Genomic DNA, 12,649 nt, shown 5'->3' on the forward strand with positions numbered 1-12,649 from the left:
GGATTCCCATATGTAGTCTCGGTATAGCAGTAACAGATACGAGTAGATCAATAGGGTTCCGGTGCTCCAGAGGTACGAGTTCAATGATACACCCTTCGTGGTGAGTTGGTAGACATTCCTCGCAAATATGAACGTCGCGGAAATGAAATGCGGATTGAAAAATACGCAACAGGTGTGCGAGTTGGCATTTGATCCGAGGAACCATCTCGTCAATAAGCTGATGACAAGCACGTTAACTGAAAGATGAGGAAATGGCATAACAGGTAACAGGTATTTAGTAGTGGTAGTAGTCCCTACTTACTGGCGATGAAAATGCTCTGACAGGACCAAGAGCAATACATTTCAATTCAACTGGAATTTGACTCGACTCGTGCTCGAACTCTAACAATTTATAGATATATATATAATATTTTTTGACGTTCTGACAAGGGAGAGACGAAATGCCAGGATAATTTGATTGACTATCGTCCTTTTCTGTTTCGATTGTTGCAGGTGGTGGTGGGGGGAGTGGTAATGGCAAAGCAGTTGAAGGTTCATCAGCTGTTAGCTCTTTTCCTCCTATCGGCTGTCGGCGAATCGCGGGGGTGAGTTTCGGGTGGCGCAGGCGTCGCCGGCATCGCGACGCCGCCAACCGGCGCCTCCAGATCGATACCGGCGTTGTTGTCGTCGGTTTGCCAGCACGTCGCGACGTCGATTTCATCCTCCTCCTCCTTCATCTTCTTCTCCGTGCATCAACGGCACAAGAGGATAAGCTCACACATGGAAAGGAGGAAGCCAGATCGGATCAATTCCTTCTTCAACTAAACAGCAGTAATTCACAAAATACACAGTGCGCGTTTATCTCGCTCCTTCCTTCCTCCTTCACGTCCGCAATCTCCCGCGAAGCTATGCTACTAGGATTAAACATGCTTGGATTATCTACATCTCACTTTATTCACTGTAAGTTGCATTTGAATATTTTAATATTTATATTTCATAAACTTTAGATGATGAAACTCATGAAAGTTTGCTTAATCTCATTCTTTCTTCACATTAAATTCAGACCAGAAATGCGAAAATCCTAAAACCAAACATTAATAACGCCGTATCCGACGTTGATCTTTTTATAAATGAATTTTAAGTAGTTGCAATAAATTATTAGAGACGCAATCTTTTCAATCAGTCCGTCGCAATGTAGTTCAGCATTTTAATTACGTCATATATCAGAAAACATAAAATTAACTGTTTTGCTCCCCGTATTTTCATTTCATACCGGCTTTCATTAAAGTTGATTGACTCAAAATAATGGGAAGCGCCACCTCTCGGACTCTAAGCGCATGCATTTAAACGCGCTGATTACTTTAAAAGCACATTTGGGATATGTAATATACATTTGTAATTCACTACAACATTACTCGTTTAATTTAATTTTTATTCTTTTATGTTTTGCGCAATTTATACGGATTGTAGGTTTTGCAGTGAAAAGGAATGGATTGAAAGTAAAATGGTTTCGGTTTTGTCGAACAAACATTATTCAAAGTTGTGCGTGAGTGTTTGTATGGCTTATATTTTAGTAGGCGTGGTGTGTTGTGCCTTTGTTGAAAATTCTTAACGCGAATGAACACGTTTACAATAATTGCTATGCAAACTAAGCAATATAATCCAAAGGCAAAATAAAGCAAGCAGATTAAAAGGAGAAAATAGTAAGGAGCAAGCGAAATAATAGACTTTGAGAGAAAAAGATAGAGAAGAAGAGAGAGAGACAGAGAGTGAACGAAACAACTGGAGGAGACGGAAAAAAGACGGAGATAGAGAAAATAATAATAAATGAGAGGCATATTCTGTATACATATTTAGTTGCAATGTGCAAAATAATTGACCCATATGCGAGAGAGCTGGCAATTTGCCAATAAACCGGTTCGTTTCGTTCATGAGAATGGATTTGCTCGGACTCGCATGTTTCTTTTCCAAAGACGAGAAATATGTAGAAACCATTAACTTATGAAGGGGCGGTGGGGGGCTTTATGGAATGATGGAAAGAAGGAAGAGGTAATTGTTTTAAAGGAGACCTTTCGCGAATACGCCAATTAACTAATGCTAACTCTTCATTAAAATCTTCTGAATCGCAGAAGCTGGTCGACTCGAGTTTACAACTTCATTCGAGAAAAATATGTCTTATTGGAGCGTTCCATTGCGAATTTCACAACTTCTGCTACATTAACATCTTTTTAAATTTCTTATATAGATTTATGAACATATCAACAATATAAAAACATAGTTTCGGTTTAGCTAAAATTAATTGATTTTCCTAATTACATAATTTACATTCACTTCAAGGTGAAGAAATAGAGAGTCTTTAAATAGAAGCAATTAATAAATCGATATATTTTCATCAAGCTTCTGCGTATTTCATCTGCATAACTTAATATATTTATAAGTTAACAAAATACGGTAAAAATTCTTAGAATTAGTTAACAAAAGTTATTTAAAGAATAACCTTTCGAGAGCAAAGGATTAATAATTAATTCAAATTTAGTTTATATAGATTATGAAATTACTTTATTTACGCTATGAAAAATGTAAAGAATCTATGAAATATTAAAAGTCTAAAAACATATATAATTATATAATACTTTATATCTTTAAAGAAATTCTATTTGAATATGTCATATCTTTCGAAATTGTGACGATAACTAGAAACCAAAATATCATTAATTTCCAACATTTGAATTTCGATTCTACAATATAAAAGTGACTAGAAATTATTTAAATATTATCTATTTTTGATAGATTTTGTATTGCATTATTGTTATATTTTGAGTACAATAAATAATGTTTATTTGTATACAAAAAAACTATTCTTGATAATTCTGATAGCTTACCTAATCCTTTACGTTACGCGATTCAGTGCTTTAGGGTAATGTTGATTTTAATTTGTTATGTCATATGTAAGAAGTACCAACTTAAATTAATATATGTAACTATAATTAGGAATGTCTAGTACCTTTGTGTTCTTCTACAAACACTGCGTAATATGAGATTTATGTCTCATATCCGACATTACTTGTTATTTGAGTTATGCTCGGTGATGCAAAATATTTAATTGGAATTGTTAAATCTTTTCTTTGTTTTAATACGATTATTGAGATACATGTCTATTCGAGCTTATCGAAGAGGCATACTGATTGCATTATGTCATCTGGTTCTATCGAGTGGAGAATCTATGATATATCGAGCATCGACCATCAAAATATCTCGCAAATTAGCGGTAATACAATTAGGGACATGGGCAACACACGAGTGCAGCTTGATTTAAGTCAGCTTAGATCAAGCGATGCGTGAAGGAATTCCTAAGTGGATTCGATGCGGAGGTGAAGGAAGACGAAGAAGAGAATAGTGGAGTGCTAAGTTCAGTGTGGAAACGGTGTCGCGATTTCCGCGTGTTTACTTGGTTTGGAATTACGGAATTAGCGCGAGTCATGCGTAATGAGCAAGGAAATATTGAGCGTGATCAATGCGTAATTTGCAGAGTCAGGATCGCGGAACGTGGGCGGCCCTAATCCTAATAATCCCCGTGTTACGTATGTATGAAAGGCGGCAGGTCGAGAAAAACGATCCGATCCTTCGGTCCGTCTATGCGCTTCATACCTAGGAAGGAAGGAAGGGTCACTCAACCTAAATGCCTTCGCGCTGACGTTAAGATCTCCGTGTCCCTCCAGTCTCTACTCTACCTAACTGGGCGAATTCAATTAAGGTCCGGAATTAATTAGACCCACTCCCGGTGGGAGCAACTCGCAGAAAGTTGCCAGAGTATTACCTCTAACTTATTTTTTTGCTGTTTTCTTGTTTGTTTCCACCTTTCCGTTCTGTCATCTTATTTTAGATGGAAAAGCTTAGTCCTCGGATGGCGTGCACGAAGGTGTTCCTTATTAAATTTAATTACATTGACTTCATTTGAGGCTCGTCTAAAATATGTATTTGCCGTTTGCAAACAAATTATTTCTAGTTTACTAAAATTCGATTTGTAATAATTCTCTCTTTAATGTTTACACCTACTTTCCTCATTAATCCTCTATTGTAAACAAGTAATATATGATCCTATTATACTTGACAAGTTACTCGAACAAGTAACATTTATTTCATTCATTATGCACATCATTAAATGAAATAATTAATCGTCATCAGTTTAACAACAATCTAAATTAATTAACAATAATTTTATGTTATGCTAATTTTTCAATACAATAATCATATTCAAGTCAATATATTTAATACTTAATCGCATTTATTATATTCAAAATTCATTATTAATGTAATCATTATGCATGGAATAATAATAGGAAATTATAACAAATTAAATATCGAACCTACGCAATGCGTAAACAACATTGAATTTTCTACATTGATTATATAATAAATTGTTATTTCTATTAACACTAATTCAATGACTAAATTTCTTTATTTATACACCTTCTGTAACAAGTAGGGCTATGAGATTCACAAATTAATTCTATTTTTATCAAAATAATTATTTTAAATTTGAAAACAAATATTTGATGTAGTAAAAAGTTCTGAGCGGTTTTTCTTATACAATCTTTAGTTCCTGGGCAATGGAATAAGTGCTTGCATGCGGGTCCAACGATTTCCATAATTTTATCAAAATTTTCGACAATTGGCCTACCAGAGTGTGTCACATCTTCGACGTCCATATTACCAGAATCAAAGTGTTGAAACCAACGAATTTTCTCTTTTTTGTCTCCATTTTGGAACGCACAACTGAATTCATTAAACACAAAACTATCAAACATCTTTATGTCGCCTTTAAGTCGTAATATAGGATGACAAGAGGCAAGATATACATCCTGAGATATGGCTCACTAAAGCCATCTAACAAAAAACGCTCAGAACTTTTTACTTTACAAATATTATAATACATCACGACAATCCTGAGGTTTCATAAATATTTTAACCCACGTATGTTTCTGATCGTTTTAATTTCATTTAAGAAATTGAATTAACATAGTCATTATTATGTTAGTGTATGTAGAAAACACGGAAATCTATAGAGAAAACTGATTAATTATTCTCGTATAAACATTAATCATGTTTTTGCAAAAATACTTCAGCTATTATGTTATGCATGTTTAACAATGTATGCTAATGCTTACAGATGGGCCCTACCTTTTCAATCAAGATAACAGCTTACATAAATCCATTTGTAGACAATGAATTTTATTAAACCGAAAATTAACAATGTGAACTGTGATAGATGAGTGTAGACGAAGACACTGAATTAGATTACGGATGTGAAACGTTTTCTTGAAAGCGACTTTATGGATGTGCAGAAATTCGAAAAGGTCAGAAGGCGACCGTCGTGAAACTATAAAACTGTCGTATAATATACCATTAACTTATATAATATTCCATTAAATTATATGATACTATCAATTGTAAATGTGTGACTGCCATCGACATTATTCGAGAATCAAATTTATTGCAGATTTGTTTCTTTTTTGGTAGAAAGTGTTTAATGCTTTAACATATACAAGTAACTACATTTATGATATTGTGAATGATTCACTACTGTGTGAATGTTATAGCTATCAGATTGGAATCCTAATGATCTGGTAGAATAAGATAATAATTTTTATAATTACTGTCCTATTTGTGCCTCGAGCAAGGAATTTTCTATCTGGTCTGAGTTTCTTTTAAGTTGGTACATTTAACAAAACAGCTGTTTCTAGGCTTGTTTTAGAGGATACAAATGATTATGAAAGTATTGATAAAAGCTGGTGATTTAAATTTTGATTAATTAATATGTTTCTGAAGTTAATTAATAACCATTTTAATTGTCATCAAGTTCCAAATATACCAAATCAACTAAATTACAAAAAGTAATTAACTTCCTGTTTGGTAATTTATGCTGCCTTTTTATGAATCATTACACTAATATATTAGTATTATGAGAATATATTTTAAATTTAAATGTTTTCGTATAATATAACTATCAACTTAATATTTTTTGTTGTATAGTTTTCTCAAATTGGTATTCACTTTGGTCCTCCTTCTGTCATTATTATATACAGCTGTTGTCAAATACTAAAACTGTCACGTTGGTTTTATTAAGCATACAGTATTAGATAAATGAAGTTGTGTTAATTGATTAATGCAGATGTATCAAAACTATGCAAGTAATAATATTTCGCGTTAATTATTGTGAAGATGGGTAAGTATAAGTCTAGTGTATCCGAAGATATATAATTGTCATCGTTATAAGAATATCAAAGGGCGTAGTAACAGTCGTGCTCGGTAATTTCTGTAAATAATGTAGGTTGCGTGGGTTACGTTTGGTCAAGTAATTGCAGTTTCCAAAGGGTGTAATTGTTATCAACGTAGTCGGATCTTACGTCTTTTTCTCTATTTCTATCTCTCTCTTTCTCATTTTTTCTTCGTTTTTTTTTCGCAATCGGATGGACGGGAGTCTGCGAGTTGGAGAGAGATAGAAGTATCTTTCCCCTATTGATCACATCACAGGCGTCTGTTCTGTTGCCAGGCAACCTCCGGACCCGGACCGTCTGTCTCCCTCCTCCGCCCGTGCACTTTTTGCTCTCTTTCCTCTCATTCACACACACACACACACACATACTTGCAGTTTATACATACGTGCAGAGTACACCCACCCAATGCTCTCTCTTGTACACGATCTCGCCCTTTACGTTCCCATAAACACCCCCCACGGCGTCGCGACGCCACCGCTGATGTTGCTGCCGCTGCAAATTCCAACGTTAAGAAAAGGGACACAGCATGTTCTTGGGCGAGTCCAATACACGCACATTCCCAGCCGTGCGGTTCAATTTATCACGTCCTAAAGTCTTAATTATAATCGCGATCTGTAAACGGAGCTGGAAAATAATAAAGTATCAATTAATCTTTCCTCCCCCCGACTTCTCTCCCATTCTCAACCATCACCCTCAGATCCTTGCATCGTCCTTCTCTCTCTCTCTGTCTTTTATTTATTTGATTTCTTCTGGTTGTTACTTCGGAAGGATTCAATCCTCGCCGTTGTTTTCTTTCTTTGTGTGTGTATGGATGTGGTGTGTGTCTTCTGCGGGTATCGCGATTGCAGCGCGGAGCGTTTTATGGCCCATCTGATAACGGCTAGTGTGGAAAATGGCTCATTTCGGGATATCTTTATTACCTCATGGAAGTGCGCTGCAACGCCGCTCGATAATTATCTGCTTATAATAAAATATCCTGCCGTCTCGATTTCACCTTAATTCCGCCAACAATCCCGACTGTGCTTGACTTTGATCCCATGCTGCAATTAAACGGAAGTACTTCGGATTTCATGATTATTGGGCATTCAATAGGGTTGAGGTCTCTTGATGGATACCAATCAATGCCTCCACCAGAAATGCGTTTCACGGGGATTGGCGTAAAATATCTGCACTTAATATGCAGATTCCTTTCCTTCTCCTAACATTCCATTTATTATTACCTTAGCCATTTCAGTAGCATATATTTTAATTGGTTTTTAAAGCATCCAACAAATACAAATTATTTTTAAGTTTTATTTGTTCATTGTCCAAATTACAATCAAACTTGGTTTTCATAAAAAAACTAGATTATAATAATGCTCATTTATTTTTTAATATATTTAAACTAATAAGAATGTCTCATAGAAATATTGTAGTATAGATTATTTCAATAGTTAATGACAAACATCCTTATACATCTTATGGTTTAGTATACAAAATGTTAGTTCACAGTTTCAGTAATTTTTGAAAAAGTATAATCTAGGATCTTTTAAGATTTGCATATTTTAGGTAACGAACTTATGACATAATAGAGAAAAATTTAAATAGTTTAAGTTGCTATCTTACTAAACATAAAACAAATAACTACATTTCTGTAAAACTTAGGTTTGTTAATAATGTACTAATAAATATTAATTAATATCTTGATTAACTAATATCAATTATTTATTTAATTAAGTTTCAACAAACTTGTTACATATGAAGAAGTAATACAAAATTGATGTAATTTAGTGAACGTATGAGTGAAATTACTTTCGATATTCTAGGAAATATGTAATTAGGTATGATTCTCACAGATTTAATGAGGAGTAATAAGAAAGTACTAATAAGCTGAATCAACGTGTTTGCTACATTTCTTGATCTTATGGGAAAGTGATGTTGTAATCTATTCTTCTCAAGTAGAAGAAAGTGATATTCAATAAAATACTTAAATTTTATTAAATTATTAGTCTATTATACAATTACTGTTATTAAAATGTTGCTTATGGAGAACTAATTTAAGTTTTCTGAAAAATAATGTATATATCAATCATTATATAATATAGATTACTTGAAACTTTAAACAAATATATTGGCTTATAAACTATTTTTGAAACTAAGATATAAATTTATCTTAATTGTAATTAAGGACGGATAAAAAATAGTAAATACATAAATCGTAATTAACACGGATACTTTTCCTTAAACTACTATTAATGATATAGCATTTAATTATTTATTATGAAAAATGCTTAAAAATTCTTTTCAAAACTATTTTGATAATTATTGTCAACTTGAATATTTAAGTTTGAATTAAACCTTTTAAGTAAATAAATATCTTTTGGAATTTACGATTCTAAATTAATTTGTTTATAGTAAAGTTATAATCCTTATACTTCTCCATACAATATTCATTCTTTATTCGTCCATAATATTCCGCATTGCGAAATATCGTTGTGCATTATATACAATAATTTTTATATTTGAATATATGAATATATGAACTTTAACTACTAAAATAATAAATTATGTAAACAATAATCAGTATTTGTAATTATTACTGCGGTTAAACATATGTATAACATAATTTTAGTATTAAATTATAATTTGCTTGTGCTGTATTCTTTTGTTGACATTCTTATAAATAATGTATAGAATATTGAACCGACGTCGTCAAAAAGGACGTTGAATTAGACCCATTTCAATTGGAATTTTTATTCCGGAAGTAATGCAGCATCATCAATCTCCACGTTGAAAAGATACACAGCAGATGGTTTACTTAGCCTCCATGTTGTTGTCTTTGTATATGCTGTGTCAACATAATTCACCCTTCCGGCGATTCTAAGGTGTCTGATAAGCTTATACATGAAACATAAAGCACTTTCATGATGATAATAATAACTACTTCTTATAATAATTCCAACGTACTCATTTGCATTTTACATTTTCAAAACCATCGTTTCTAAGTGCTTACTTGTATTACTTTCATATTCTATTTATTATTATATTTTATAATATTATCAGAAGAATCTTTATTATTTAAAAAAAAACAAGTTTGTTGACATTTATTTTATAAAATATTTATAATTTCTGTTTTAATTTCCTTCATTTTGTGAAAAAATAAAAGAATGATTATGGTAGCAATACGGAATTGCCGTATTCCAAGTACTCTTTCTAGGACATTTGGACACATGTAATACTGTCTAGACACAGAGCGTATTCTATTATCTGATTTATCGCTTCAATAAGTTTCAACAATTTCCTAGTAAGATTAAGCCAACTAATATGAATATAATTTAATGCTAATGGTAATATTATAGACATAAACAATACCACAACCTACTAATTGTTATTATGTATAGTCTACTATAAATGAAAGACAATGGCCATTACGAAACATATAGAAAAATAATTTTTTTTGTGTTATTATATTTTATTATAATTTACGCCAACTGTGATTATGAAATTGGGATTATAAGTTTATGTAACAATAGTTAACAACATAAAATGTAAGTTGTAAATTGATAAGTCGTAAGTCGATAAAGTAATTAGAAACGAAAATTAGAAATTACAAGAGTTTTTACAATTCTAACTCTCGACTTAGTTTTAATGAAATGCAAACAATTTACTCGAAAAACCGTGTGTTTGCACTTTTCTTTAGAGTTTTATTATTTCTTTCATGGTATGGACGTTAATCTGTGTCCACATCTTGAACAAACTGTTTCTTCTTTATAAATTTACCTTTAATTAAATCTCTTAGATTTGTTTAATTACATCCAAGTTCCAAGGATTTACCGAGATACTTTAAACATGAAATACGATACACTTAAAAGGATAGTTTTACTATTTAATATTGTATTTAATCATATTTTTATTATTAAGATTTTAATTGAGATTATTTTTCTCTTCCATTATTCTAATTTGTAATCTTGTAATTTCATTTGGTTTACAAATAAAATTGCAAGTATTTTACTGATTATAACAGCTTAATATATAAATCAAAAATATTATGAATCGACAATTTGAAGTATTTTAATATGTCATAGATACACTTTTAAATAGTTTAAATTTAAAAAAAAATCTTTCTTAAGAATTTTATTAACAATTTTGAGAAATTATCAAACACTATCATAAATCCAAATAAATTTGATTGTAAGTTTAAATTCTATGTATTCTATGTAAGTGTATATCTAATTTAATTTAACTTTTTTTAACTTTCGCAGTAAAGTTATTAATTGTAACTTCATGAAATGTTTAGTTTAGTAAAACATATTTTAGGAAGTTCTCTGAAAAGCAATATAATTATTAAAATGTTGCTATATCTTAGTATTTACAATTAATTTATTATTAATTGACATTTTTATTGTACATAAAGATTTGGTACAATTTTCTATTTATTGAACCAAATTACAAAGAAAATTTAGATCTTAACGTTATGCCATTTACTTAGAATTTATTGTTTAGTAATTGTAACTTAAGAATAACTTCTCTAATTCAGACAATTTCGATTTTTTTAATTTATTTTTCAAGAAAATTGATCTATTGTGAGAAATTTCTATCCGATTTTATTATTAAAATATCTCTTGTAACTTATTAGTAAATTCTTAGTTATAGTAAATTGAGGATAATCTTTTCAATTGAGACTACTTACCTATTAAGTTTATATGATTTTATAAGTCATAATGTAATGTAATCCATACTTTACCATAGCGATTCTCAATCTTTTCTGTATTTCGAACCCTTTTTGAATAATTTTGCGCACAATTTGCACTGTACAATTTAAGATAAAAAAATAGATAAGAGTTACGCAATACACGGGAATTTAAATTGGCAACTCAATTACTTTTTTGCAGAAGAAAAAATTAAATTGTGTGATTTGAATTGACTAATAAATAAATATAATTTTTTTGTTAAGACATTTTTGGACTGACTGTTTGTTAATTATTCTGTTATTAAAGCAAGGAAAAGTAACTATTTCCCCACTTTTTACTTTTGCGGAATTGGTTTTTCTGCTTTAGATGCTTTAAAATCTAAATATAAACAAACTTCAAATAGAAAGGGAGCTCAGAGTGACTATTTCAAATATAAAACTAAACCTGGACAGACTGTTTACTTCAAAATAGGCACATATTAGTCATTAGATCTATGCTCTAGAAATGTTTTATTTTAATGCTTTCATTTTAATTATAATTTAAATTAATTGTCATATTACAAAACCGCTGCTTTGCCATAAGTTTAGGAAACATGTAGGTATATTTTTTTCAAACTTTAGATTATTTACTACTGTCCAGTAAGGACGTATGGTATCCAATTTTGGGGTACGGCCAGTAAATTGAACATACAAATTATACAAGGGTTCCAATTAAAATGTCTAAGAAATATTATTAGGGCTCCATGGTCAGGAATAAACAAATACACAGAATATCTTCATATAGATATGGTCGGGCGACTAATTGCCGAATGGTTAAGTCGCCTTACTCATGAGCTAGTGGGCGCAGGTTCAAATCCTGGTCAAGCCAGGCTCTTTGTGAGCCCTCTCGGTACTTGCAGCAATAGGGTCATTGTTCATCACAGATGGACAGTGAAATGAAAATTACAAGACTTAAAAAAAAAAATCATTACAAACCTCTAGATTTAGTATATAGATTTAAATAATTATTAATGTTCAAATCTTCATAATGGTACCGAGATCTTAAATTTACTCAATGTTCACATTGATGAACAGATTGTGAATAAAATTATACGACTTAAAAAAAATAGTGCTGTTGACCATAGTCATTATGCTAAATTTAATTTCATTAAAAATTCATAATCTAATTAATCAACATAAAATCATAAAATAAAAAAATCTCGGTTTCCAAACAGAAAGTTTAATCTAATTTAATTATTTATTTACAAAATGTATAGTCCATTTCGACTAAAGTGAAATCTTTGTGCTAAATTTAATTTCATTAAACATTCACAACCTAATTAACCAACATAAAGCTTTTAAATTTGCAGCGTATCTTGTTTTACATTTTCCAAATTAAATTTACTGTATGAAACTTGAAAATTGCAAAGAAAAAAAAATTTAATTATATCAATAAAATCTTGAACCAAAATCACTTTGAAATAGTCTAATGCAATTTATTTCGCCTGCCGTCGGGCGCAGATTCGATTTTACGCAAATTTATGCGCGAGGCTTATCTAATTTACATAAAGGGCTCAAGAGATTTATATATTCATTTTTCATCCTCGATGAAATATTATTATTCCATCTCGCGTGCGCGAGCCTAAGAGGAGAAGGAAAAAAAAGACGATTGAAAGAGGAAAAAAAATAGAGTAGACAGTGAGAGAGAGTGAGAGTGAAAACTACGTGAAATGATAGAGAACGA

The 12,649-nt window shown here is 31.2% G+C and overlaps 1 protein-coding gene across 1 annotated transcript in view; it reads left to right on the top strand.

Moving 5' to 3' along the window:
* Positions 1 to 646: 646 nt before the first annotated feature.
* Positions 647 to 12,649, top strand: part of LOC108557578 (SH3 and multiple ankyrin repeat domains protein 3) — a 90,101-nt gene continuing 78,098 nt past the window's right edge. Inside the window, exon 1 of the mRNA XM_017914161.1 lies at positions 647 to 939. The gene's annotated coding sequence lies outside the window, so the exon portion shown is untranslated. The remainder of the gene's footprint in view (positions 940 to 12,649) is intronic.

Source organism: Nicrophorus vespilloides, unplaced genomic scaffold (assembly GCF_001412225.1).
Source record: "Nicrophorus vespilloides isolate i.1.1-1 unplaced genomic scaffold, Nicve_v1.0, whole genome shotgun sequence".
Lineage (NCBI taxonomy): Eukaryota > Metazoa > Arthropoda > Insecta > Coleoptera > Silphidae > Nicrophorus > Nicrophorus vespilloides.